General features: G+C 44.2%; 1 non-coding gene across 3 annotated transcripts; it reads left to right on the forward strand.

The window, feature by feature from the left end:
- The first annotated feature begins 1,003 nt into the window (after positions 1–1,003).
- LOC100993821 (uncharacterized) lies at positions 1,004–21,777 on the forward strand. Of its 3 annotated transcripts, none has more exons than XR_010111435.1 (5): positions 1,004–1,162; positions 7,786–8,230; positions 20,122–20,223; positions 20,361–20,623; positions 21,346–21,777. It is a non-coding gene; the product is annotated as an uncharacterized LOC100993821 (transcript). The 3 variants fall into 3 exon arrangements; XR_010111436.1 differs by having other exon boundaries at positions 7,786–8,226; XR_008624745.1 differs by lacking the exons at positions 1,004–1,162; positions 7,786–8,230 and adding an exon at positions 19,701–19,872.
- The last annotated feature ends 1,453 nt before the right edge of the window (positions 21,778–23,230 follow it).

The following is a 23,230-nucleotide window of genomic DNA, read 5'->3' on the forward strand; positions in this document are numbered from 1 at the left end:
GTGGAAGATGTAGACAATTCTAGAGGAAGAGTAAATGATTTTTAAGAAGGATGAATGAGACTGAAGCACAAACAATAGCTGAAGGCAAAGTTCTTCTAGGCTCTAGTAGGGGTGGTGATAAGTTGTAGGAAGGTGAAGGGTGAAACTGCATTGCAAACAAAGGTTGTTTTTGTTTGTTTGTTTGTTTGTTTGTTTGTTTTTGAGACAGAGTCTCGCTCTGTTGCCCAGGCTGAAGTGCAGTGGCGCTATCTCAGCTCACTGCAACCTCCACCTCCCAGGTTCAAGCGATTCTCCTGCCTCAGCTTCCTGAGTAGCTGGGATTACAGGCACGTGCCACCATGCCTAGCTAATTTTTGTATTTTTAGTAGAGATGGGGTTTCACCATGTTGGTCAGGCTGACCTTGAACTCCTGACCTCATGATCCACCTGCCTTGGCCTCCCAAAGTGCTGGGATTACAGGCGTGAGCCACCGCGCCCAGCCAAAGGTTGTCTTACTATGCAGATAAAGCCTCTTGGTGACAGCCCTCAGAACAGATGAAAAGTCTGCTCATGCAGATGATCTTTAATTTCTTCTTCAGTGAGTAACTATCCCTTTTTAATTTGATTTCAAACAGTGGATTGAAGGCAATTGTGTTTCTTTAAAAGAACTTCCCTCAGTCAGATAAAGGAACTCAGAGAGAGCCCCTTCCCGCACTTGGGGGGAGAAACAAGGGAAGATCAAAGACCTTGATTCTGAGGCAGCTTGGGAGGCCTTTCATTCAAGGTGCTTAGTACGGCAAAGAGCTATACTTTGGGGTTGTTGTTTTCTGAGCCCAAACACACCTGATTCCCTTCCCCATGTCTGGGGACTCTCCTTCTTATCTGTCTGGGTGGGAAACAGCCTGCCTCTAATTATAGAGCTGAAAATACCAGTTTCTCACTTTCTCAGCTCCCCTGGCTGCTGGGACAGCATGTGACCAGGATTGGCCAATCAAATTTGTGTGCTGAGAATTTTCAGTCTGCAGCTTGGGATCCAGAGAACCAGGATAGCAACCCCTGTGTTGGTGCTGGAATCCTCAGCAGGCTGGTTCTGTGGTATGATGTTTTCTGTGGTTCTGGGTGCATAACTTCTCTTTGATCTGCCTGTTTTCTGAGCCTGGTCCCTGGGCTTTCTGATAATTTGGTGAGCTACTAAATATTGTTTCAATACACTTCTATTTTGCTTAAGTAAATATGAATCTGTTTATGTTTGTAGTTAAGATGAATGACTAACATATTTGCATTTGTGGAATAAATCCTACTCATTCAAGCATTATTTGAAATCACCATTGGATTCAGTTTGTTAATATTTATACCTGTGTTCATAAATCAGATTGGCTGATAGTTTTCTCTTCTTGCACTGTTCTCATCTTATTTTAGTATTAAGAGGGTGCCAACTTTTGGGAATTTTTTGGTTAGAAAAATTCCTACAGTAGAATTGCTGGATCAAGGGGTCTGTGCATTTTCAGTTTTGATGGCTATTGTCAAATTGCTATCCAAAGAAATTTTGCCAGTTTACATTTTGACCAACAACATATAATACTGCCTGTTTCTCTCTATCCTTGCCAACACAAAGGACCTGTTATCAATCTGTTTCTTTATTTTTTTATGGGTAAGTTGAGCATCCTTGCATATGTTCAGAGTCTTTCTTTCCCCAGCTGTTTTGTTTTCTATGAACTGTCTGTTGATGTCAAAGAACATCAACAGAGAGTTGGTGTTTAGTTTTTCCTCTTATGTTTTTGTTGGGGAGGGAGGAGGCATGGGAGAGTGAGGATTTAACTTTTTGTCCTACAGTGACCTGTTGGTCTGAAGTTTAAACTCGGTTCCTGGATGTTGGTTGTAATGGCTGTTGAAACTGGAAAAGACCCTCACAAAGACCCGCAATGCAGAGGGAAGATGGCGTGATTGGCTCTGTCTTCCAACTCAAGACATTCACTTCCAGTTGCACCCACCAATTATGCAAAGGTTTTTATTGAAGTCTGGTGAAAAAAATTTCATATTCCCTAATGATAATCAGTTGTTCTATAAACCGGTCAGAAGTTGTTGCATTTTTATATTTTTAACAACTGGGTCCAAAACCAATACAATGATTTTGTAAGTAATAAGTAGGTGAGGAAATTCTATTTCCAAAGTTTTAGGTGTTCGACTGAGAGAGTTGTTATGAGTGAGTCACATTCCTTTTGGCAACAGAATCACATAAAGAAGGAAACATTTCAAACATCTGTTTTCTAAAAGCATTTCCACAGCATCTTAATTTGACTGATGAGGAGCTCCCTCTAGGGGAGAGAAAAATATCAGCACCAGGGTTTCTTGTTTGTGCATTTCAGCCTAGGGGTTTTTGTGGAAATCTTTTTATTCCCCTTGCCTGTGCTGGTAAGGCTTAGCATTGTTAGAACTAGACAATGCGATCCATACATGCTTTGTCAGTGCAGCACAGTCACAAATGATCATCTCTCCCAGTGCATGGAAAGCACATATATTGGCTTGTCTCTCTTACCAGAATGTGACCTTTATGTGGAGAGGGCTTTGCCTGTTTTATTCTTTTATTTAATAAATACCAGTGACAGTACCTGACACATAGCATGGTTCAATAATTTTTGAATCAATGAACAAATCTTTGAACAAAAGTTTTGAGCTTAGTGTGGCCTGAAATCCATGACTAGGCTCTGTGGCCAAGGGCAGGCATTTGTCTGTGGCCTAAGGCTGAGTAGTCTGTGCTGTGGGTGTGGGTGAGGTTTATTTAACTGGCTTAGGCCAAATGTATTCACTCAATGCTTGTTTATTGAGCACCCACTATGTGCCAGACACTGTTATAGGGGCTGGGCTCCCAACAGTGAAAAGGGCAGGCAAGATTCCTGAACTTAAGGAGCAGTGATATAGAGAATGTTGAGATGGTAATACTTGTTATAGAGAAAAATCAAACAGGGAAGGGAGATAGAGTATTCTGGCATAGAGAAGAGGTCTTGATTTTATCTGTGGTGAGAGAAGACTTCACTGAGAGGTGAAGGAGGGAGGGAGGAGGTTGAGCAGCCACCTGGGAGACAGTCATCAAGGCACCGAAGCAGGAACGTGCCCAGCATGTTTGAAGAACACGGAGGAGGCCGGTACGGCAGAGCAGAGTAAGGGAGGGGGAGAGGGATAGGGGCTGGAGTCAGAAAGATGGGGCCTACAGATGTGAAATTCCTAGAGAGAACGGTTGAAGATTTTCCAGCAGTGAGGGAGGACCTTGTGAGTCAAGGGCAAAAGCAGGCCTGGACCTTTCCTGCATCCTTTCCTGCTTCTAAAGGTGATTTTCAGGTTTTCTCTGAGACCATTTTCTTGGAAAGAGTCAGATCATCAATATGAGGTAACAGTGCCTACGGTGGTTCTGCTGCAGCCCACCTGTCAGGAGGTGGGAGATGTTCTAGGATAGTATGGGGTACAGAGGGGAGAACCTGCTGAACTGGATTCTGGCTGAACTAAGCTAAACAAGAGACAGCGCTTTAGACCCTGAACGTCAGAGGTGGAGGAAGGGACCATCTATCTCTCTCAGCTCCTGTCTGTAGGGCATCGGGCCCCACTTAACTGCGACCACCACTCTCATTGAAGAATCTTAATCTAAAAACTCTGGAAACCTCCCAAGAGCCAGAAAGAAACAGCCTCCACTGGAGATGACAAAACAAGATTAACCTTTTTGGACATTGATATGATTCCCTTTAGCCTCATTTTGTTATTGTTAGATTCTTTTTTTTTTTTTTAACAGTCTACAAATTGTTGTAAACTTTGTAGTGTAAGTGGTGATGGGCAATGGCGCTGTCCTGGGCTTCCTGCTGGCCAGTTGAGGTGGGGGTGTGTGCCAACACCTCTTGCTGCATCTGGTTTCATGACATATTTAGCTAGCCTGGCTCCAGATGGAAAGCCTGGCTGCAGTCAGTACTCTAAGTCAGCCTGATCACAGTATTAAGAGTCATTGTTATGGTCACACACCTCATTGTCTATGACAAACAAAACGCACTTATTCAAGCCCTAATCTGTATAATGAATTAGGGTATCTGATGGGGTGACCCAGGCTCCTGAGAATTCTTAGTAGGACACATGAATGTCAAGGGATGGAGTTGCAGGGGAATGACTTTGCCATGGCATCCTTGCATATATCTACACCCCCTGCAAAGGCGAAGGCTTGAACCATAGCTAATCTGAGTCTTGGCAGAACACTTCTTGATCCCCCTTGGAACAGAAGAGGATGGGAGGCTTGTAAGGCATGCTCTGAGGCCCTTATCTCCCTTGGGAGGCTGTCATGAGACAGCTTTCTGTCTCCTCTCCAGTCCTGATGAGGTGTGGGGCTTTCTGCCTCGTGCCCCTCAGAATAGAGCTACAGAATATGAAACCACATAGCTGCAGTCTAGACCCCCTTGGCTCAACAGCAACAGGGTATCCCACGACTTGCCTTGTAGTCATCGAATCCCTTTTGTGTTGTTCCTTTTGTTGTGTGAGACAAGAACCACAGGGAGCTGGCACTTTTGACTAATCTTCCTTTTTCTGTCTATGTGAGTAATTGAAACAATCAGTCTGAAGTGGCTCGATTGGATCGGTTAGACCTTGGCCTTCGTTTTCTCTTGTGTGCCTTGTGTGTGCTTGACAGAAGGCCACGTACTGGGGGTCACGGTTACCGTGAAGCCTCTGAACTGGGAGAGCTGTAAGTTGTAATGCTGATGGTGTGCGTGTGTGACTGGCATGATAAAAAAGACCAGTGGAAAAATGAGGCAGTGGCTCCCTGTGGCAAGAGGAACTGCACACACCCGGACCTCGTTCCTGGCAGATGTTTACACCCCTCCTTGCCCCTTGTGGGTGGGGTTAGGGAGGAATCAGAATCTGCATTCTAAGTAGTTGCTGGAACTCCTGAGGAGATTGAAGCTGATTTCCTGACCTGTATCTTTTACAGGGCTAAGGAAACGTAGTGCTAGATTAAAGCCTGTTGTGTCTTGAATTTGAAGTCTAGCCTACCCTCCCAGTGGTGGGACAGACCTGAATCTTCAGACTAAGGATGAAAATAAGTCCAAATAGATCAGTAATCACAATAAGTTCAATGAGTTAAACTTGATAATTAAAAAGCAGTTTGATAGATTACATTTAATAGATCTATATAATGTTCATAAGGGATATATCTAAAACAAAGTAACACAGAAAGTTTGAAAACAAAAGGATAGAAAAAAAATATATCCGGCAAATTTCCAACCAAAGAAAACTACCACAACAAAATATAATTTAAACCTTAAAAGGAATCAAGGAATCAGCGAACTATGGCCTGCAGGCCAGCTGAACCCACCACTGTTTTTAGAAATAACATCTTATTGGAACACAATCACTCCCCTTTGTTTACATACAGTCTGTGGTTGTTTTTGAGCTACAATGGCAGGGTTGAGTAGTTGTGACAGATATTGAATGATTGTCAAAGCCTAAACTATTTACTACCTGGCTCTTTATAGAAAAACTTTGCCAATTCTAGTTGTAAACCAATGAAAGGAGCACTACTCTAAGATGCTATAATACTTGGGAATTTTTATGTACACAACATAACTTCAAAATATGAAAATAAAAAGGCTGATAGAATTACAAAGTAAAGGGCCAGGCGCCGTGGCTCATGCCTGTAATGCCAGCACTTAGGGAGGCTGAGGCGGGTGGATCACGAGGTCAGGAGATCAAGACCATCCTGGCTAACACGGTGAAACCTCATCTCTACTAAAAATACAAAAAAAATTAGCCGGGCATGGTGGCGGGTGCCTGTAATCCCAGCTACTCGGGAAGCTGAGGCAGGAGAATGGCGTGAACCTAGGAGGTGGAGCTTGCAGTGAGCTGAGATCGCACCACTGCACTCCAGCCTGAGCAACAGAGTGAGACTCCATCTCAAAAAAAAAAAAAAAAAAAAAAAGAATTACAAAGTTACAAAGTAGATAATTCTACATTTATACCTATTTCAGACACTCATGGATCAAGGAGACAGAAAAATGATAATAGGATATTTGGAAAATCTCGTCCACATACACACACACACGTTTGAATTGTGGTAAATGGAGACAATTGGGCAGAGAGTGGCAGAGGTGAGGATCATATGCATAGATGCATGAGGGGTCATAGCGGTCATGACCAGCCAAAATTATGAAGCCATCAATGTTACAAGGCAGAGAAAACAAAGACAATGGAGATCATGAGAAAATGGTAGTAACAAGAACAATTAGAGCATTAAAAAGTTAGCCAAACTGGAGAGACCAGCCCAGAGTGAATGCCACTAAAGTCCTGAGGAGTCCCAGAGCTACCTTGCATTCCATTCAAGTCTTTCAGATGCTCCATTTTATGACTTGTTTGTTTGTTTGTTTGAGACAGAGTATTGCTCTGTTGCCCAGGCTGAAGTGCAGTGGTGCAATCTCTCAATCTCAGCTCACTGCAGCCTCTGCCTCCCGGTTCAAGCAATTCTCCTGCCTCAGCCTCCCAAGTAGCTGGGATTATAGGTGCGTGCCACCATGCCGGCTAATTTTTGTATTTTTAGTTTCACCATGTTGGCCAGGCTAGTCTCATACTCCTGACCTCAAAAGATCCACCTGCCTTGGCCTCCCAAAGTGCCGGGATTACAGGTGCGAGCCACTGCACCCAGCCCATTTTATGACTTTTTAAACCTGCATCTCCAGAATGCCCTCTTCCTTGTATTGATCTTGTATTGGCCGTCCATCATGTGAGCTAGCCCAAGAAAAGCCATCCTTCTTGTAATAAAGGGAAATAAAGTAAAATCTCCTTTTGAATGTCTTGCCACAGCTATGACACAGTGCCATGGTGGACACATAGATGGGTGTGTGAAGTCCAGGAGAACCTGGTCTGCCAGGAAGTCCTAGTGGGAGTTGTCCCTCCCCCTGGTGCTGGCTGTCACAGCTAATCTTGAGGTGTCTGGCTTCCTCTAGAAGGAAACAGACGCATCAGCCCTGACATATTAAAACAAGCATGTGAATACCTGGGTTTCCTATACTGTCTCATGTGCAGTAAGGAGCAAGGGTTTGGGAATCAGTACTATATGAATGCTGTAAACTTCGTTACAATGCCCACTTTTTTTTTTGTTCCCCATGTATGAAACCTTGAAAATAAAGAGGAATAGTGTGCTTCCCTGGGAAGCATTGAGGAGAGCTGGAGAGCTAGGCAGCATCTAGATTTGATGTGAGATAAATCCTCAAGTGCCCACAAAAGGACAGAAAAGAAAACAGACCCAAGGACAAAGGATCAGGGCCAAGGGAAGCATGTCCAGGGCCAGTCAGGGCCTGAGAAGAGGGTACAGAGAGGGCCCTCAAGAGGCAATGTGGCCTTGGTCCTTTCTTTTTTGTTCTTTTCTTTTCTTTTTGAGACCATCTCACTCTGTCGCCCAGGCTGGAGTGCAGTGGTGCAATCTTGGTTCACTGCAACCTCTGCCTCCTGGGCTCAAGCAATCCTCCCACCTCAGCCTCCTGAGTAGCTGGAACTACAGGTGTGTGCCACCATGCCCTGGCTAATTTTTAAATTTTTTGTGGAGATGAGATTTTGCCATGTTGCCCAGGCTGGTCTTGAATACCAGGGCTCAAATGATCCACCCGCCTTGGCCTCCCAAAGTGCTGGGATTATAAGCATGAGCTACCAAGCCCAGCCTTTCTGTTTTCATAAAAGACTGTATCAGGAAAGAACTGTGCACGGACCACACAGAGGAGAACTTGGTAAGTGATGGGATTCAGGTTTCACGTATTTTTACTTACACCCCTATCCTATCTTTGACAGGAGGGAAACAGACAAGTGTTGCATTCCTGTCCACAGAGCCTCTCCCTGAAGAAGACTCAATTATGCGGCCAGCATCCTAACCCTGGGCTGTAATCACTTTTGATCTCATGATTTTTCATCACCTTTACCCATGCCTGGTGACTGAACCATCTAGAAACAAGCTTTGGGCATTTGCCATTGTATAGGAAACATAGCCATATCCACCCAGTTGGCAGAAGTATCCCATGACTATCCCAGGATGAGAGGGACCCTGGAAATTCACAGACTCTGAGACTGATTAGGAAGCTATGGTTGTGGATGTCATCGTTATAAGCCAAAAGGAGAAAGAACCGTATCTTTTGCAAATCTATCTCTTCTCTATAAAATCAACTCTACAAAAATGCATAGGCAACTATAATTGAGACCCAGAAAGTTGAAGAAATATTTTAAGGGAAGCAGAAAGTAAGTAAGTATTCCATATAAAAAAGAGAAACCCAGATTATTACTATCAGATATTTAAGTGTCCGGAGGATGCTGAGCTGTGCCTCCTGTGTGGAGGCACACAGGATTCCTCCCAAAAATAAAAAGGGTCACCCTGATCAGTAAACATTGGTATCTGGTTCCTCATCTTCCTGGGTAGTGGTAGAGGGAGTGGGAGAAGTGGTGAGAAGGCAGCTAGAAAGCCAAGGAGCTGAAATTTTGGGCAGAATTTTTGACAGTTTCTGTGTAAGGAGGCTTCAAAGTTGGAGACCAGGCCTGCTAAGGATGGGGGCACACTAGTAAATCCCCAATATTTAACAGTGGAAGCCAAGAGGGCTATACCATACCAGGAGAAAGGTGGATTTAAAATAGGCCAGGATTTCCCATGGTGGAAGCCCTGTTTCACATCTTAATCTCTGAAATTGGGTTAAAGTGATCCAGGATTGCTAATGCTCCAGTCACCTACCAGAAGCAAATGTAAATCGCCTCTGAAGGAAGGTAGCATAATCTCAGACCTCAACTTATTTTGAAAATTTTTCTTATACAACCATCCAGCACTCCATTAAAAAAAACCCAAACTTAAACACAGAACAAAAAAAAACCCCACCCAAAACACGAGAAATAATTGACACCAAAAACAGACTTACAGAGGATCCAGGTCACGAAGTTACACACATTTTAAAATTTGTAAGCACACTATGCCTTAATGTGTTAAAGAAAATAGAAGGCAAAATGAGAATTCAGCAGGAAATTGAGATCTTTCGGAAAGTATCATATGGGAATTTTAGAACAGAAAAACACAATAACTCAATTAAAAACTCAATGGGTAAGTTTCAGCAGATTAGACAAAGAGAGAATTACTGAACTGGAAGATAGGTTAGGAGAAAATATATAGAATAATTAGACTCATAGCTGACTTTTTAACAGAAGCAATGGAAGCAAGAAGACAGTGAAATTACATTGTTCAAGTACTGAAAGCAATAAATAATAACTAATGACCTACCTGTTGAAACCATTCTTCAATAATTAGGGTGAAATACAGAACTTTTTTGACAAAAGTTGAGAAAATTAATCACACTTAAAGAAATACGAAAGGGTATTCTTCAGGTGCAAAGAAAATAAGCCTCAATGGCAGACAGATTCAGAATCAATGAAAATAGTAAATATTTGGAAAAATTCAAATGAATATGCTACATTAAGCAATAATTATATAATTTGGGAAGAGAATTAAATAAAATTAAAATGTTCTGAGCTCCTTGAATGTCTGAGAAGAGGTAAGGTAAAAGTACTACATTTATATTAGACTTTCATAAGTTAAGGATACATATCGTATTACAAGGCTGCTTTGTTAACTATGGTAGCCCCTAGGCACATGTGGCTATTGGCACTTAGAAATGTGACCAGTCCTACTTCAGGTATACTGTAAATGTAAAATATACACCAGATTTCAAAGACTTAGGGCAAGAAAAGAAAAAAAGGAGAATAAAAGAAAGGAAAATGATACCATTACTAATGTTATATGGATTACATGTTGAAATGATAATATTTTGATATATTAAATTAAATTGAATGTATTGTTAAAATTAAGTTCACCTGTTTCTTTTTTCTTTTCTTTTTTTTACTGTGGATATTAGAAAATTTAAAGTTACATATATGGCTCACAGATTATATTATTATATTTGCAACATGCATTATATTTCTATTGGATAGTGCTAGTCTAAGGCAATCACTAAGTAAATAGTAAAAAAAAAAAAAAAAGTGTTTAACTTCCAAGTTAATGAAGTTGAGAGTAGTGGGAGAAATGGAATAATAAAAAAAAATCAAGCCAAAAGAAGGAAAGAAAGGACAGAGAGAGAGAAAAAGAAAAAAATATATAACAGATGAAGCAAATAGTAAGACAGTTGATTGAAACATACACCAATAATTACATTAAACATAAATGGACAAAGGGCTCTAACTGGAAGATAAAGATTGTCAGACTGGATTTTAAACAAAAGAGCATGCTGCTTATAAGAGGTGTATCTAAAATACAAAGATTTAGAAAGATTGAAAGTAAAAAGATGGAAAATTATAAACCAGGCAAATACACTAACCAAAGAAACTTGGTCTAATTAATGATATCATACAAAGCATATTTTAATGCAAAAAGCATCTAGAAATAAAGATGCTCACCTCATAGTGATAAATTTTCACCCACAGGATGATATACTAATTATAAATCTGTGTGCACCTAATAATACAGGTATAAAATATATAAATCAAGAATCGACAGAATCACAATGAGAAATATGCACACTTACAATGTAGTGGGCCTTTCAATGTCTGATAGCATAAGAAGAAAAGTAATTAGTAAGTAAGGATATGGAATATTTAAACAACACAATTAACAACATTGACTTGATCAGCATATATAGAATACTGCACCCAACTGCTGTGCTTGAATCATTATTTTCAAGTACATATTGAATGTTTACCAAAATTGACCATATGCTGAGCCTTGAAGAAAGCCTCAACAAGTGTCAAAGAATGTAAATCATAGAGATTATGTTCTATGAGCATGGTTGAATTAAGCCAGAAATCAATAATAATAAAAACAACTAGAAATTTTCCAAATTTTTAGAAATTAAGCAACATACTTCTTTACAACTCAGAAGTCAAAGAAGACATCAAAATAGTAATTAGAAGATACTTTAAACTGAAGATATTTTAAACTGAATGATAACAAAATACTACATATTCAAAACTGTAGGATGCAGCTAAAACTTGCTTAGAGGGAAACATTATTTCAAATGTATGCATTAGGAAAGGTAGAAAACCAATGAGCTAATTATCCATCTTAAAATTTAAAAAGCAATTTAAACCCAGTAAAAGTAGAAGGAGAAAAATAACAGAGATAAGGACAGAAAATAATGAAAAGGGAATAAAAGATCAAGGAAAAAAAATAAAGTCCAAGAAATATAAAAGGTCTTGGTATTATGAACACAGTTCTTCATATGAACATGGTACACTCCCGTTCATCATATGCTTTCTCCTAGATGCCGCACCTCTGAGGAGAATAGGACAGATGTGTCTCTCTCTCAGATGAGAATGTAGGTCATCATGTGTGAGAAGCAGGACATAAACTCAAAACTTCCAGATTTATATTGGCACCTGCCCGTTTCTCTGGAACTACCCAAGGAGGGTTGATTGTTAAGAGTGAGCCAGTACCCCTTCTTGGCAGACACTGGGGGTGAAGTGTGGGTAGTTTTATTTCTCTAAGTACCTATGCTTCCTAAAACTAAAGAACACACAGCAGAACAAAGCAACCATGAAGATTTTGCTTGGGTATGATACACTGTTGTATGCTGTGCTCATAACTTTGATCATTTAGTCTGGTTGAGGCCAAGACTGGCAAGGCTGCTGGAACAGAAATGGCTGGCAGCTTAGAGGTGGAGGCAGGGATTCTATATAAACCAGGTGGTCAGGCTGCAGTTTTGCTTTGCATGTGGTATATCCACCCACACCTCTGCCAAGTGCTGTGGTGAATGATCCAGGCCCACTGTTGATAGTACATCTTCCAGACCCACAGCCTTTTCCAGGAACAATATGAAATCACTTCCAACCAGCTGGGTTCCACATTGAAATCTTGGTGTGAAGAGTCCCTGTGAGGAAAACTGGCTCCCTTTTTTGGTAAAGATCTGGCCTGTGTTTTTGTGTCTCACAAATTCCTCAAGTCTTCAGATTCCAAGGACTTCCAATCCATGCTGACGATGACCATATTCCACTGACACACTCTGTAAATTAGAAACAGAGGCCAAGGAGGACATATGTCAGAGCCAAAGTCCAAGTGTCCAGCCTTGGTACAATGTTTAGATATTTCTATTGAAGGATGGACATTCTCTCACATTATTGGACAAATCTTCATACATGGTAGACATTCCCTCTGCTGGGAGGATCATCCCCAAGCATGGTTGTTTATCTCCTTGAATAGACATCTCTACACATAATTAGACATATTCACATGTTTGGTTATCCTGATGTAATGGTGGAAATCTACATGCATGCATGACTGGTCATGCTCCCCCTTGGGTGGATATCCCCATTCAAGGCTGGACATTCCCATTCATAGCTGGACATCCTTCCTCATGCATGGACTTTGAAGAGTCCAGCTCCTGTGACTTTTCTGGCCTAACACAGGCAACAACAAAAGCATTATTTGGCAGGCCTCATGGAAGAAGGCTGCCCTCCCTGCATCAGACTTGGTGTGCAACCAATGTATTGCAATCTCTGAAAGGAGTTACAGTTAAGGAATAAGGCCCCTCTGGCCTGCTATGCTCTTACTCATATCTCATTGTAGTCCAGGCAGCTTCATTTGGAGGCCTCATTCTTGTGGACCTTCAGCTGAGACTTTCTCTAGGTGCTTCTGCCAATATATCCTTAAGTGGGTGGGTTGCGGTAGGCTTAAAGATATTTTTCACTGCTTTGACTTCATACTCAGTATGTTTCCACTCCTAGCCCTTCTTTCTTTCCTTTTTCCCAGCCTCTGGGTTCATAAAACTGCAGAAGCCTTTTATTCAGGGCTCCTTTGGCGGTGCAACTGCCCACCCCTGCATCTATGCTGATCCACCTGACCCTCAACCGATATGCGGTACCATGAGGGAAAAGGGATATGGGAGAGTGGGCACTGGCTCTAGTTTAGCCTCTTACTTGTATTGCAGCCGGTAACTAACAACTTCACTGTTACTTTCATTTTGGCTTGTTGTCTTAATTACCTCCTCTGATGCCTCTCAGTTCAGCTCTCTTTAGCTCAGCTGAGCTCTTGACAGACTTTCTTACTCATGGACAGACAACCTAATCATGGCTGAGTATTGCCCCAGTGGCTGGACCTCCTCCCATTACAGCACATCCACCCATAGCTGGACATCCTCACCATGGCGGGAGTGCCTCCTCCATGGATGGACATTCTGCCAATGTGTTGACATTCCTTCATGGCTGGACATGGTACCAATGGCTAGACATCTCCACCTATGGCTATACATCCTCCCATGTCTGGACATTCACAATCATGGCTAGACATCCCCTTCCTGACTGAACATAATCACCAATGACTAGACATCCCCACCCATGGCTGGACATCCCCCCTCATGACTGAACATCCCCTATAGCTGGACACTTGCCCTTCCGCACACTGATAAAGGGTTTGTCTGCACATTCAGCACTTCATGGATGTGAGAGGAAACCACTTATTTCTTCTCCTTTTACTTTCTCCTTCCTTGCTTGGGCAAATTCTACCTTTTCTAACCCTCTGCCTCCAACTCTGTGTTACCTTGTCTCCTCTTAGTGTACAGCCAGGATCTCTATGTCTTTGCATAAATGAGTAGGTTCTATTTTTGCTCTATAAGTTATTGGCATTTGACTTATCATCATTTGTGTTCTTCTTTCCTCTCAAAAAGCTGATGCCCCATCATTTAGGTTTTCAGGCAACCTTAGGTGGACAATTCCTAGGTCACATCTCAGATTAGCTTAATCTCTCTCTGTCTCTGTTTCTCTGTCTCTCTCTGACTCCCCCACACCTCACGCATGCACACACTCACACACACAGTTGAAAATAAGATGTTCCTACTCCCTAATTTATTATTATAATGGCTCTTGTCTTAGGCTATTCATGCTGTGCTATAAAAATACCCTAGACTGGGTAATTTTATAGCACAGCATATAGTCCCTCACTCTCAGCCTGTGTCCCTGGCCACTTTCTGGGAGATCCAGGCACGGGATGTAGCAATTTATTTCTCACAGTTCTGGACACTGGGAAGTCCAAGAGCAATGTGTTCGCAGATGAAGGTGAAGGCTTGCTCTGTTTTATGGACGGTACTATGTTGCTGTGTCCTCACAGGGGTAAATGTGTGTCCTCGCATGAAAGAAGGGCAAAATGGCTCCCTCAAGGTGCTATTATAAGGATACAAATCCCATTCATGAGGATACAGCCTCCCAAAGCCCCACCTCTTAATACTATTACATTAGAGATTAGGTTTCAGCATATGAATTTTGAAAGGACACAAACATTCTGACCACAGCAGCTCTGTCGATTATTATTGTCACGACTGTGGCCTGGATAAAATTTCCATTGCTACCTCCATCAGTCTTTCCCTTCCCACAACAGTGTCCACATCATCACACTGGCAGACACTCACCGTCCTCCTTTCCTCTACCCTTAAAGTGTCCTTTTCTCATCCACCGATCCCTATATAACAATCCATTCTTTTCTTTTGCCTGTCTCCCTTCTTTTAAGCTATTTTCTAAATTAAGACTCTTTTGGTTGCAAATGACAGAAAATAGACTTGGAAACCAAAAAAGGGAATTTATTGGTTTACTTAAAAGTTAAGAGGTCTAGGCCGGGCACGGTGGCTCACGCCTGTAATCCCAGCACTTTGGGAGGCCAATGCACATGGATCACCTGAGGTCAGGAGTCTGAGACTAGCCTGGCCAACATGGAGAAACCCCGTCTCTACTAAAAACACAGAAATTAGCTGGGCGTGGTGGCAGGTGCCTGTAATCCCAGCTACTCTGGAGGCTGAGGCTGGAGAATTGCTTGAACCCAGGAGGTGGAGGTTGCAGTGAGCCAAGATTGTGCCAGTGCACTCCAGCCTGGGCAACAAGAGCAAAACTCCATCTCAAAAAATAAAAATAAAAAAATAAGAGGTCTATTAGTTTATGTGGCTGCTGTAACAATTACCACATACCTGGTGGCTTAAAAGAAAAGAAATACATTCTCTTATGGTTCTGGAGGCTAGAGGCTGAAATCCAGGTGTCAGGAGGGCCTAGCTCCTTCCAGAAGCTCTAGGGGAGATTTCCTTCCTTGCCACTTCCAGCTTCTGGTAGTTCCCAGCATTCCTTGGCTTGAGGTCACATCCTTCCTGTCCCTGCCTTCCTCTTCACATCGCCTTGTCTAAAGTGTGTCTCTCTTAAAAGTTCCTCTGCCATTCTCTTTTAGGGGTACCTATGACTGTATTTAGCTCCCATACAGGTAATCCAGGATAAACCCTTCCTCACAAGACCCTTAAGTTAATCACATCTTTTGTCACACATAGTAGTCACAGATTCCAGGGATTTCATGTGCATGCCTTTCAGAGGCCCATTTGTCAGCATACCAGAAGGCCCATTTTTTGTAGTTGGATTCAGAACCCCAGACAATATTGACAGGCCCTTCCTCACTTCCTATCACACCTGCCCAGTCTGCAAAATCACAGCAAGCCAGATGGAACTTGAAATAGAGAATGCCATGACATAGGCCTGGCTGTAGGAAAACCTAGCTAACCCCAGATTTGCTAAGCTGATGGCCACTTGTGGGAGATCTGTTGCATAGAATAAGGCCTGGCACAAGCTGACCCTTGGCTGCTGCCCCTGACAGCAGATCTGGTGAAACTTTTCTCTAAAAGAGGCCCTAGTGCTCAGGCTGACTGGGCTGCCAACAGAGGTAGGAGGGCTATTTCAACCCCTTTCACCAGGGAGTGTAGAAACTGGGCTTTATTTTTCACAGCCCCTGTCCAGGCATCTCCATTCAGAGCAGGACATCAGAGAGCCTGGCTGCAGCCAGGGCCAGCTGGGAAGGCCAGGATTCCACAGGCCTGTGCTTGGCAGGGCCCTCAGGGCCGGCAGAGTGCTTGGCAGGGAGCCAGGAGGACAGGGCACTTCAGCTGGGCAACAGCAGGACGGACGCTGTGCCTTATGGTGGGGAAGGGAGTCAGGGAGCAGCCAGCCAGAGCCAGCCCCTGGGGAAGCCAGAGCAGGAGCTGAGGGCAGCAGCTGTGCCTGCCGCCTGCCCACCCTGGGGCTAAACAACAAGGCTTCCCTCCCCTCTGCTGGGCACTTCCTGGGAGAACCAGGCATGGGATCGGGGAGGGGAGAGAGACTCGGGGGCTGTGGGGGGATGGTGGTGGGGGTGGCATGGGGGCAGGTAAACAAACAGAGGACTAGGGGTAGGCAGGGGAAAGGGCTGTCCCTCTGCCACTGGAGGTCATTGGGCACACAGCCTCTAAATCCTATCATGTCCTCAGAAGCAGCTGTGCTCCTCCTCCACCCCCATGTCCCCTCTCTGGCCCCCCCCCCAGGCTGTCTCACCCTCTGCTGGGCCTGCCTTAGGTGGGTGCTGCTTGGCCACTGCTTTGCTGAGTCTCCCTCTGTCTCTGGGCACCTATGGCGCAACCATCTCTCATGTGGTCTCTCACTGTCTCTGCTATGTCATCCATGCCCAAGGCCCCTCACTCTCAGCCTGTGTCCCTCAGATGTTTGTGTGAACCTCCATCCCATAAGTCTGAGGTCTGCAACCCTCCGCAGGGTCTTTCCATGGTGGGCCCTGCATGAGTGATGGGAGGGCCAGTGGAGAGGTGTGCAGGGGTCTTCATGCCTTGCAGCTGGGTGACGCTTTCCTCAGCCCCAAGCCCCTTCTGTGTGTTGGAAGGTGTGGGAGTGGGGATCTGCAGAGCAGCCATAGTATATTTTCAGGTCCAGGGTTCAGCCTGGTGCCCAACGCCACTGGCAAAGGCAGGTTGCAAAGATTCTGCTCAGGACCTATTGCCTTTGGCCTGCGCCTCACTCCTCCAAGGGGCTCTTTTCTTCAGAAGCTTTAGGAGTAGCCCCCTCCTCCTCCTCCCAAAGCAGTGAGAGAACAACTTTCTGCCATCACTGGTGGGAGCCATGCCTACTCTTGCATGTCTTGCTTTGTAAGGTGGTTGTGCCTGGAATTCTGCATGGCAAATCCCTGGAGGTGCTACCAGGCTGGAGATATTGCTACTCCAAATATTCATGGGTCCATTAGTTAGGAAAATGAGGAAAATGGATACTGGCTAGGCAAGTGCAGTCTGCCTCAACTTCTATAGTGAAAAAAGAATAAAAATCCAAACAATTCCCTACCAATTAAACAAAAGACAACAAAAGTGAAAATGAAAAAAAAATCGACCGCTGGAAATTACGAAACAATATGGCAATAAGTCAAAGCATATTAGAAATGAAAATAACTGTGAATGTGTAGTAGTGTCTATCAAAATACAGAGACTTTCTTGCTGGATCAAAAGAGAAACACATGTATTTTGTGCACAGAAGGAGATGGGAATTTGAAAATAAAGGAGTGGGTAAGGATACTGCATGGAGGGACTCCTGCTTCTAGTAATGATGTGCTGAGGAGCTGGAATGGTCCTTTTGCTGAAGGTAACTAGAAAAGCTGATCAATATACATTTTAAGTTTCTGTTTGAAGAAATTCAAAACAAACAATACAGTAAAAAAAAAAAAATCACTGGGTCATGATCCAAAGAAAGACTCTCAGAGATGCAAATCTTGTCCTGTGGATATTCTCCAATTGCTTCATCAAAAAATGCTTTCTGCACCTTCCCGGTCCCACAAGTTCTTCTCACCACTTACCCTGCCCTCCACCTAGCACCTGTCTTTTCCATGCCCCTCATCCTACTATCTTCACCCTGATATCCACCCCCAGCCTTAAATGCCCTCCTCCTCTTCCCTACATTCCCCCCAGGGCTCCACTGCAGCCTCCCCAGTACTCATCCTAAACATTTCAAATGTACTCTAGTGACCCCTGGGCAGAAACTGTGAGGGGGACCAGGGTCTGATGCTGACCCCTCAGGCCGTGGCCAGAGGACCTTCTGCTGAGCATTGACCTGCGGCACCAGGTGGCTTTTCAGTGGTCGGTATCAGGCAGAGATGGTGCCGGCTTCTGCAGTGGCTGTGCTGACTCATCTTCTGACTGCGACAGGAGAGCAGTCAAAGACATTTGTACCCTAGCTGGGGCCTCAAAGGTATCCTCAGTGTGTGTCCTGCTCTCCCAGGAGGCTGATAACTGGGTGCCCTGCAGACAGGACAGACACAGGGAGTTCAGCCACAGTGAGGGAGTGTGCCCTGTCCCTCCAATTCTACTAGCCTCATCAAAGATAATCATTGATAAATTTTGGTTGTGTATGTCTTCCTAATTCCCTTGTTTTCACAGTACTTTTATGATATGCTCATAAGTATTTGTCCATCACCTCAATTTGTTTCACTTGTACTCCATGTCAGTACAGAGAGAACAAAGTTCTTTTCTGCGGTTTCATTAAGTGCTTGGTTTGATGAATTTTCACAATTCCATATTCCTTGGTAACCACCACCAAAACCAAGATATAGCACATTCCTCTTTGTTTCCATTTGCTGTTTGCAGGCAAAACTCCTATATCTAGGAATTCATCTGATTCATTTTCTATTGTGGTTCATTTTACCTGTTAGTTTTACCTGTTTTAGAATTTTATATAAATGGAAGAACCTGTAGGCCGGGCGCGGTGGCTCACACTTGTAATCCCAGCACTTTGGGAGGCCGAGGCGGGCGGATCGCGAGGTCAGGAGATCGAGGCCAACATGGCTAACATGGTGAAACCCCGTCTCTACTAAAAAATACAAAAAATTAGCCGGGCGTGGTGGCAGGCACCTGTAGTCCCAGCTACTCGGGCAGCTGAGGCAAGAGAATGGTGTGAACCCGGTAGGCGGAGCTTGCAGGGAGCCGAGATAGCGCCATTGCACTCCTGCCTGGGTGACTGAGCGAGACTCCGTCTCAAAAAAAAAAAAAAAAAAAGAACCTGTAGGTAGTCTAGCTTCTTTCATTTAGCATCAAGTTTCTGAGAGTCATCTATGTTATTCTGTGTATGAATATATTCATTTTTGTTACTATTACTCCATTATACTAATATGTCACGAATTTTTGTCTAGTCACCTGTTGGTGGACATTTGGGTTGTTTCCTGTTCTGACCTATTTGAATAAAGCTGCTATGAATATCCATGCACATGTCTGTGTAAAATGTGTTTTCATTTTTCATTTGCAAATTTTAGGACTGAAACTACTGAGTTACAGGGCGGGTGCATGTTGAACTTCATTAGGAAGTGCCAAACCATTTTCCAAAGTGGCTCTGCTGTTTCACACCTTTTTATCAGCAGTGTATAAGAGATCTACCCATTCTGAATCCCTGCCAGGATTTAGTACTGTCAGATTTCTCATGTTAGCCATTCTCTTAGGGTGTCTAGGGGTATCTCATTTTGGTTCTCATTTTTATTTCCCTCATGACTATTGATATTGGGCATCTTTTCATGTGCTTCTTAGCTATTCCTAAATCTCCTTTTCTGAAGCATCTGTTTGAGAATTTTGCTGCTAATTCATTCTTTCTCATCCTTATATGGCTCAATTGTTTCATTGAACTGAAATCCATGTGACTGAATTTTGTATTTGATGGAGGTTTAGGTTGTCTCAATTTTTGTTTTTATCAACTAGATTGAAAGCATTAACTATATACCTCTTTGTGCTAATTAGCCAGTATTTCCAGTGGCTTGCTTTTGTAGTCAAATTGTGGCCATGTCTGCAAAAAAGAATGGACAAGAGTTCCACATATTCACTGGAAAAGACTCAGCTGTTGGAAGCCATTCTGATGCCAGAGTCATAGGTGCCCTTATGACATCATCACACTCTCTCTTCCTTCACACTTCCTGCCACAGTGGTGGCTAGAGAAGTACACACCTGAGTATAATGGAGACCTCTAGCCTCTAATCATGGGCACTAAAGGGGATTGCAGACTTGAAGGGATTGAACCAACTACCTGCAAGTCATGGGCATTCAATGTTTTGTAAGAGACAACCAGTCAATTCAAAGATGCAGGCAGGGGGAGGTGAATTCCCACAGTTAATCAGGATGCAAGCCCTGTGTCTGGGTCTCTGGGAAAGCCAAGAGGTTAAGGATGTGGTGAACTTGGCTGAAAACTGGGTATCCTGCAGGCAAGACAGACACAGGGGATTCAGTCACAGTGAGGGAGAGTGCCTTGAGTTCTACAAATAACTACCTATCCACACCTCACCTCTTTAAAATCTGATTACAGAAGGATGGCCATATTCGCCAAAGCATAATGGAAGATGTTGATGAAACCACACTGTTGAAACAAATGGAGCGGGAGAAAATGCCTCCTCCTCCAAAGCCAAAGGTAAGTCAGAGCAGGCCCTCAAGGTTGGAAGAGACCCCACACCTGCAACATCTCTGACCTGTGCCACCCAGTAGTGGTGGTTGTCTTCTCTGTGGCTCATAGAATTGGTTAATTATGCAATTTCTTGTCCAAACTAGGAAACGTTTGTGAGTGAAAGGTGTTGCTATTAATCCTTACTCAGGAACAACCACCATAAACCAAGAATATCCCGGGCCAACAAGGACGTAGTTGTTGTATTCAAAGCTGCAATAAATAGAGATTGACTCATCCTGGGCTATCTTCTTCTCCCATTTCCTTACGAGTCTGGGAAAGGTGGGTGACTGAGGCATGGAGACTTGGATGTAGGAAAGAGAAACCCTGAAAAGTGGAAAGCAGACATGCAACATTGGAGCATGGCATGGTGAGGGCTCTGTTTGGGGAATGCATGGCCATAAAGGGAAACCCATGTCTTGAATTGGGTGGGATGTGGGGGAGTGTGCACATGAGTCCACTTATGTGTAGGTAAGCTGAAGTTAAAAGAAGTTTTAACAAGAAAAAGTGTGTTAAAAGAAGTGAAAGTAAGAAGTAGGTGAAAAAGACTCCAAACTGTGTGGAGCAGGGAAACTTTGACTACTATGACGTGACAGCAGGAAAGAGCAGGTTGTGGATTTCACTTGGAGTTAGAAATAAGAGGGCACGGCCAGCAAAGGACACACTTCTCTGGCAGGTGGGAGAGGTCTGAAGGGATGGGTCATGGGTCTCAGGAGATGGTCAGGCCTAGGTGAAATGTGTTAACACTTTGGCCCTACATCACAGTGTCCTTACTCTAGACTGGCCAACAAGGTTTGCAAAAACCTGGGCAAGGTAGCTAGGGCAGGTGTACCCCCATTTTGCAGATGGGAACATTGAGATTCAGAGGTGAAGGTGAGGTGGCCATGTCCATTGGCCTGTGGGTGGCAGAGGTGGTACAACCTGGTCTCCTGGGTTAGGTGTTGCCCTGCCCAGTGCTCCTGAACTTTACAGGAAAGGGCCATTGTAGAGTACCCGGCCACTTCCTCTCACCCACTGGGGCTGATGTTTGTGAGGAAAATGTCCTGACTTTTCTTTCTTTTCTTGCAACCTCTCCTCCTTTTCCAAATGAAGCCCCCCACTGACAAGGTACTGGCAGCAAAAAAGATCCAGTCCTGATGGTGGGGCAATGCACACTACTGCACGTGACCCTCAGAGCTTTGATCATTCAGTGCTGGTGGAGGCAGGTGCTGGCAAGGCTGCAGGCGAAGAGGCAGCGGGCAGCACTGGAGCTCTGTGCACGGCAGCTATGGGCAGCAGTCGGGCTGCAGTCCTGGGTCCGCATGTGGCGTGTCCGCTGGCGTTACTGTCGTTTGCTCAACGCTATCCGCATCATCCAGGTCTATTGGCTCTGGAGAAGTTGCCATACCCGTGGCTTTTTCCATGGCAGCTACGAGCTCACAACAAGCCAGCTGAGCCTTGAGCTTGACATCTTCCTGGGATCACAGATTTGCCGAATTACAGACTGCATCCCCTTCCCAATAAAGAAGTGACAAGGTGCTCCAACTATGTGTCCCTAGTTCTCTATTAAGCAAACTCCGAGAGATCTTTGCCTCAGCAAAGGGTCAGGGAAATGAGGACAGGTACCTGGCATCTCACAGGTAAGCTCTGAGGAGTCAGCCGACTTGTCTGGGGTCCTGTGGGGAGAAGGATGTGACAGCCCCATGCTGGAGGAGCAGGGCTTGTGAGAGATAGCAATGTCGGCCATAGGTGAGCGAGTTGGGGTTGCAGAGCCACCAAGAAGGCCAGCTCCAGGAAGACTGGTTCCCGCTGTGGTATGTGTAATGGCGCCCCCTGTGGCCATGCAGTATGGAGGCCTGTGCCATCCTTGCTCTTAATCCTCCAGCGTCTTCCCTTAACACTTAGAGCAAGTTCAAAAGCTCTCCCTGGGTCTACATAACCCTGCATAGTCTGGTCCTGGCCATCTCATCCTCTTTATGTCCTCCCTGGCTGCTCTGCTATTTAGCAACTATCCCAAGCGTGTTCCATCTGAGACCTTTGCCCTGCTGCCTGCTCTCCTAGGGCCGTCGGCTTCTGGATGGAGCTCCCGCTCCATGCAGGTTTGTCTCTGTGCAAAGGCGCCCTCTCCAGCTCCTCAGTCTGCCTTCCTGTTTTCAAAGTCCTCATCACTACTTGAGCTTGTCTTACCTGATTGTTTATTTTCTTTTTCCTTCTAGAGGGTGGCCTCCAGGAGAGCAGGATTCTGGGGTCAGTGCTGGGTTCCCAGGACCTAGAATGGGGCTTGGAACATAGTGGTTCTCTCTCTATGTATCTACACATATGTACAGGTTCAGTATCCTTATCTGAAATGCTTAGGAGCAGAATAGCTTCAGAGTTCAGATTTTGGGGGATGTTGGAATATTTACTTTTTACTTACATATTCAGCATCCCTCATCTGAAAATCAAAATCCAAAATTCTCCAACAGCATTGTCTTTGAGCTTCATTTTGGCACACAAAAAAACTTCCTATTTAGTAGCATTTTGGGGTTTGAATATTTAGATTAGGAGTACTCAATCTGTATATATTTAGATATCCAAACTACCCAATCCAGAGCAGACCTCCTGCATCTGGCTCTTACACCCCAGGAGGCAATATTCCTCTCCCTTAATTATTCCTGGGCAGGTACCAGAACACTAGGGACCACCTCTACAGCTTAGAACTCGCCACATTATGCCAACCAGCCAACCCTAAATGCTTTACCCTGCCCTGCCTTGCCTTTCCCTCAGAAACTCAATTAAGACCATGACTTCAGATCTCCCCTTGCTTCTTCCTCTGCCACCTGAACAAAGCCTGGAGCTTCCCTTGTCACCCTGCATGGCATGCTGCCCACTGTAAGAACCAGGTCCTGTGAGTGTAATAAACTTAGTTTTCTTGAGTTTCTTTTTGTCTCTGCTTGTGGCCACACCTGACTCATTAAAAAAACAGGAAGTGGGGCCAGGCGCGGTGGCTCACGCCTGT

The sequence above is a fragment of the Pan paniscus genome, chromosome 2, assembly GCF_029289425.2.
Source record: "Pan paniscus chromosome 2, NHGRI_mPanPan1-v2.0_pri, whole genome shotgun sequence".
NCBI lineage: Eukaryota > Metazoa > Chordata > Mammalia > Primates > Hominidae > Pan > Pan paniscus.